Source organism: Grampus griseus, assembly GCF_964374135.1.
Source record: "Grampus griseus genome assembly, chromosome: 19".
NCBI lineage: Eukaryota > Metazoa > Chordata > Mammalia > Artiodactyla > Delphinidae > Grampus > Grampus griseus.
This window is the reverse complement of record NC_139013.1, coordinates 17,927,462-17,933,141: the sequence shown is the minus strand read 5'-3', so window position 1 is coordinate 17,933,141 and position 5,680 is coordinate 17,927,462. Positions and strand designations below refer to the sequence as shown.

Sequence of the window (5,680 nt, the reverse complement as noted above, 5' to 3'; positions counted from 1 at the left end):
GCCTGTGGACCACAACTACTGAGCCCGAGTGCTGCAACTACTGAAGCCCTCGCGCCTAGAGCCTGTGCTCCGCAACAAGAGTAGCCACCACAATGAGAAGCCCGCGCACCACAATGAAGACCCAATGCAACCAAAAATAAATAAAATTAAATCTTTAAAAAAAAAAAAAAGAGGCTGGGGCATATTGTGACCCAGTGTTGGAAAATATCCCTAAATATATTCTGTTGTCTCTAAAACTGTGATTCTTTGTCCTTATCAACGAGTTTTGGGTCATGATTCATCAGAATGTATTAAAGAAACAACCCATCAGAAGTTGTGTAATCCATTGCTTCTCTGCCTTTTGGCTAAGATCAAGCATGGAAGTTGTGTAATCCATAGAGATCAATTGGGACAAGCAAAATTCTTGTTTTCGCTCTTTCCACCCACTTGGCACATCCTTGAGTATTTACTTATATGTGCAATCAGATGTGTACCTGATTCTGAGAATCCTCTGCTCACTGAACTTAGTGATAAAGTATTGCACACACACCAAAAAAGCTGAATTACAATAAACATATTTATCCTGTGGACATGTTAACCTATACAACTCTTTGAAAATGTTAAGCATTTGTAATATTTGGCATTATTTGGAGTTATAACATTGCCTAATAGGACTTTTGCTATATGATGTAAGCAAAATCACTTTCTGCTTGAGCAATAGGCTGCTCAATAACAGCAATATCTCCCTGCTGTCATTTCTATGTATAATTCAAGAGGTTGCTTTCTGGTAGAAGCCTGATTCAATGTAGATGTTGGATATCAAAGTCATTAATTTTCTAAAAATATTTGTTATGATATTATACCATGATACAAGTGATTAAAAAATTACAAATATTTAATATAGGGTATATATGATAATGGTCAGTGTTAGAGTCTACTTTCCTAAATTAAAGGTACAAGTTAAAGGATAGATATTTACCTCAAAAGTTAAGTGCTATTATAAATCTCTTGTAAAGTTAATACCTGTAAGAGAGAACATGGCTGGCTTCTCTTTTAGGAAAATAGCACAGCTTTATCTGATACTGAGAAGACAAGAACTTGGAATGCCAAGGCACTTATCACGGGAACTTTCAACTATTCCTATTAGAAAAAAACAGAAAACACGATAATGTTTGTAGAAGAAAAATATGCCTGGCAAATTCTTTTTTCCTGTTCTCTAAGAATGTATGCTTTTAAATGCCACAAGGGAAAATATTTTTGGTAAGTCAAATTAGAGCATAAACTTCACAATTTACCTAAGGTTTACAATAAGCTACATAAGAGATGTGTGCTGTCCAATGACTAAAAAGCCATTTGGGTTGAAGAGAGTTCTAGTTTGCATGAGGACCCTGATCATGCTGCATTTTCCTTTTCAATGTGCACATTGATACATTTTTAGCTACACAGTTACTTCTCAGAATGCAGTTCTCTGTTCTGTAATGAATGTTTGTGAAGGGTACAAGCCCCAAAGTGTGATCCTGCAAGGCAGGCTAAGAAACAAAAGTGCTTTAGCAGTGGCCTCTGCTTTCCTTTGGGGAATGCCTCCTCCTGCAACGTGGGACCAGCTGTGATGGGCAGGGCTCTGCCTTTCTCTCTGAGTACCCCAGACAAGTCACTGACCTCCCTGTGCCTCACTTCCCTCATCTTTGAAATGGGGGGGGGGGCAACTGATTAACTCAAAGTTCCCTACCAGGGCTTAAAACATTTAATAGAATGCAGTTAAACGAAAAAGGGTTGTTTTGTTTGGGGGTTTGGTGGGGAGGGGGTTGTCATTGTTGGTTTTGGTGCATATGGAAATGGAATCTTAGTTTGTCTAAAATTAGTCTGTTGGTAAAATTCCATATGAATTTTAAAAATCAGAATGAAGTAAGCTTACTGCAATTTTAGTCCACATCAGAATTAGTGTCTGGACTTAAAAGCAAATTTGTATAAATGCTACTTACTTATAGTGTTTAAATTAGATTAGGAATTTAAATTCAGACTCTTAAGTCTGAGTCCAAGAAAGCCTAGTGTTTATTCAACAGTTTGTTTTACCCAGCAATCTAAACTGATTCTGGTAAATTACAGATGTGAAATCCCATCATTTGTCATGGAGTCTAAGAGAATCCTGTTCTGTAACTGACCTGGTGCCCTCAGAAGTATAATTGCATTGGCTGCCTGATTTGGGGAAATGAGCACAGCATGGGCTGTTTTGTATATGGCAACAGATCCTAGTTGGAATTAAATGCTCCGTGTCTACTGTTTGAATAACTTGTCTAACTAAATGGCTATTAATAATTAAAAATTAAAGATAACGTGCAGCATTTATAACTTAGTTGAAAAAGGCACCCTCAAATGATTCAGCTATCAACTCCTTTTTTTTTTTTTTTTTGGCGGTACGCGGGCCTCTCACTGTTGTGGCCTCTCCCGTTGCGGAGCACAGGCTACAGACGTGCAGGCTCAGCGGCCGTGGCTCACGGTCCTAGCCGCTCGGAGGCATGTGGGATTTTCCCAGACCGGGGCACGAACCCGCGTCCGCTGCATCGGCAGGCGGACGCTCAACCACGGCGCCACCAGGGAAGCGCAACTTTTATGAGTTTTTAAGATATTCTTAATCTTCTTCATGCACATTTAAATTGAAGTGAATATCCTGATCAACATATTTACCCTTCACAGATTTCATTACATAAAGAGATGTTCAGAAAGACTCCAGGATTATATATCTCCAGGTGCTTTTCTACAATACAATTATACTCATCTTTTAATGCAGGATGGAATCCAGGAAGAATAGTAGGTCTCCACATAAACAATCTTTGGCTGTGGTCACTGTAGATCAAAGTCATGTTCAAATACTGTTTCTTTGGCTCTTAGGAACTAACCGAAGGTGCAGGAACTGACCACATGCTGCAGCTCTCTGTCCATGAGCACAAGATGGATTTCTGGAAAAGCATTCCTCTCTTTCATTTACTTATTTTCATCTCATTACACAGAGGATTGTGGGTGTTTTCATTGCAGTACTGTGAGATCTTGGGCATCCTGCTTCTTTGGTGTTTCAGTTTAGAATGTTATAACCTTAAGGCTTATATGACAAACGTAAACAAGCCAAATGAGAACTCCTGTTGGCAAAATGATTTTCAAGAGTCCTTCTAACATGCTGTTGTCAGAAAGCAAATTTGAATGTCCTTTGTCTGTAGGTATGTGTTAGGCACATAGAGAAGATCTAAGAGGAAATATACAGAAATGAAAATGTAAAGGTGGTGGAATTATGAATGGTATTTTTTCAATATATTTTTATTTAATATTGTTATATTGTTTTTACAATAAAAGTTTGAATGCTCTTATCATCTAGAAATTATTAGTTATTAAAATATAAATTTTAACAGGGTCTCATTTATAATGAGAAACAATTTCAGAACACACATCCCCTCCCCCACCCCGCCAGGCGCCACAAACAGGCAAAGCAAAACTTTTGGCATCTTACCTGCAGGGAATCAGAAGCACGTTTTGAAATGCAGCATCAAGACAGAATAGCATCGAGGTTAGGAGCACTGACTATGGAATAGGGTACCCCTGAGTTCAGATCCATTCTTTTTTTGTGTGTGTGTGTGTGTTACGCGGGCCTCTCACTGTTGTGGCCTCTCCCGTTGCGGAGCACAGGCTCCGGACGCGCAGGCTCAGCGGCCATGGCTCACGGGCCCAGCCGCTCCGCGGCATACGGGATCTTCCCGGACCGGGGCACGAACCCGTGTCCCCTGCATCGGCAGGCAGACTCTCAACCACTGCGCCACCAGGGAAGCCCCGGATCCATTCTTATTGAAGATTTTCATTAATCTCCCTGACCTCAATTTCCTCATCCTTACAATGGGAGTAATAAAAGGATATACTTCATAGGGATATTGAGAGAAGACTTTTTGCAGGCACGGGGCTCAATAAATGTTGGCTGCCTAAAATGGGACGGTTGGACAAAAGAAGCAATATATATGAAAACATTAACTTTCTATAACTTAGGTAAAATCGGCTGGAAATCATTTTGAAGATTAAAACTAGATAAACTTGTCAACGAAAGAAGGTATGTAATAAAAAGGTCAAGGTTACAGAGGGAAATTCAGGTTGATCTAGAAGTTGGAATCTGTACATTTTTAAAGTCAGACTTATTGAGGTATAATTTAAATACAGTAACATTCACCCTTCTTAGGTGTGCAGTTTTGAGTTTTGACAGATATGTACAACCATGTATCCACCGCTGCAATCTAGAATGTTTTCATCACCACCCAAGAGTTCCCCCATGTCCTCTGTAGGCGATCCTTTCCTCTCACCCCAGGATCTGGCAACCACTGATCTGATTTCTGTCCCTACGGTGTTGCCTTTTCCAGAATGTCACCTAAGTGGAATCTATGCATTTTTGAGAAAACATATTGTGTACCTTTTTTAAACCCTTTTCAAAAAACCTTTTGAGAAATCATTTTTATGTGATGATTCTTGGTGCACTGGATGTTGCTGGTCATTCATAGGTGAATTCCATTTAACTGCAGTGACGTGCCTTCGTTTCTAGGCAGGCTGAACAAACTCTCCTGCTACAGTGGATTCTCCAAGCTGAAGTCATCTCTCCATGGCTAGCCCCCGCATTCTCTTCCTTTCTTTTTCCACTGAAAAACGTGATAAATAATGGATAACAGAAATGAATTTGGGCTCAATGAAGTAGAGATTGAAATAAAAGTCCACTTGGAGCTATGGGTAAGAAACAATATGACGTTTGGAAAGTTGTTTTTTTTTCTTTCGGGATCATGCATGTTCTAATCAAATAAGAACATTTCTTATTGTAAAGATAGCTGGGGAAGACCAGACCAGTGGAACATAAGAACCAAGAGTCAAGTGTCCTTCTCTGAAGTAAGCAACTGTTGTCATAAACAAAATGACTCAACTCTTGTGATCAAGTGGCACATGGTAACTGCTAGCCCTAGCAGGGGATGGTTGTGTGCACTTACTGTCAGGCTTGGAGTAGCTGGCACTGTGCCCCTGGCAGAACAGGGCGGAGCAGGACACTTGGAGGTCACGCCAACAGGTCTGGAGACAGATTCCAAACAACACTGGCTGCACGTGTGACCTTACATAAATCACAACCGTCTTTCCATATCTCTTGCCCATTTTCTACACAACTGGAGGTTTTTTCTTCTCAGTCCTTTGTGATAGGCATTAGAGATATTTTCTCAGTTTATTATATCTTGGACTTTCTTATGGTGTCTTCTGTCATAATAAAGTTATAAATATGTACAGTGTGTCAAATTGATCAATCTTTTCCCTTATGCTTCTAGATTTTGAGTCAAAGACTATAGAGGAATTTACCTGTTTTCTCCTAATGCTTCGATGGTTTTTTATCCACTGTGGTAGCCAGCCTCCAAGATGACCACCAATGTTCCCTACCACCTGGTGTTTTCATGTAGTCCCCTCTCACACGGAATAGAGCTGACCAGTGTAACAATAGGATACTGTGGAAGTGATGGAATGTGACTCCTGAGGCTAAGTCAGGAAATGCATCATGACTTCTTCCTTCCACTCTCTTGGATCATTCACTACCATGTCTCAAAGACATCCAAGCAGCACTATGGAGAGGCCAATATGGTGAGGAACTGAGGCCTCTGGCCAACGGCCATATGAGTGAGACATTGTAGAAATGGATCCCTCA

At 40.2% G+C, this 5,680-nt stretch overlaps 1 long non-coding RNA gene across 1 annotated transcript; it reads right to left on the bottom strand.

Annotated features, from left to right (window-relative positions):
- Positions 1–2,509: 2,509 nt before the first annotated feature.
- Positions 2,510–5,260, bottom strand: LOC309837229. Its single transcript, XR_014298232.1, has 3 exons — positions 4,983–5,260; positions 3,479–4,643; positions 2,510–3,217 (listed from the first exon to the last, which is right to left on the bottom strand). It is a non-coding gene; the product is annotated as an uncharacterized lncRNA (long non-coding RNA).
- Between the last annotated feature and the right edge of the window lie 420 nt (positions 5,261–5,680).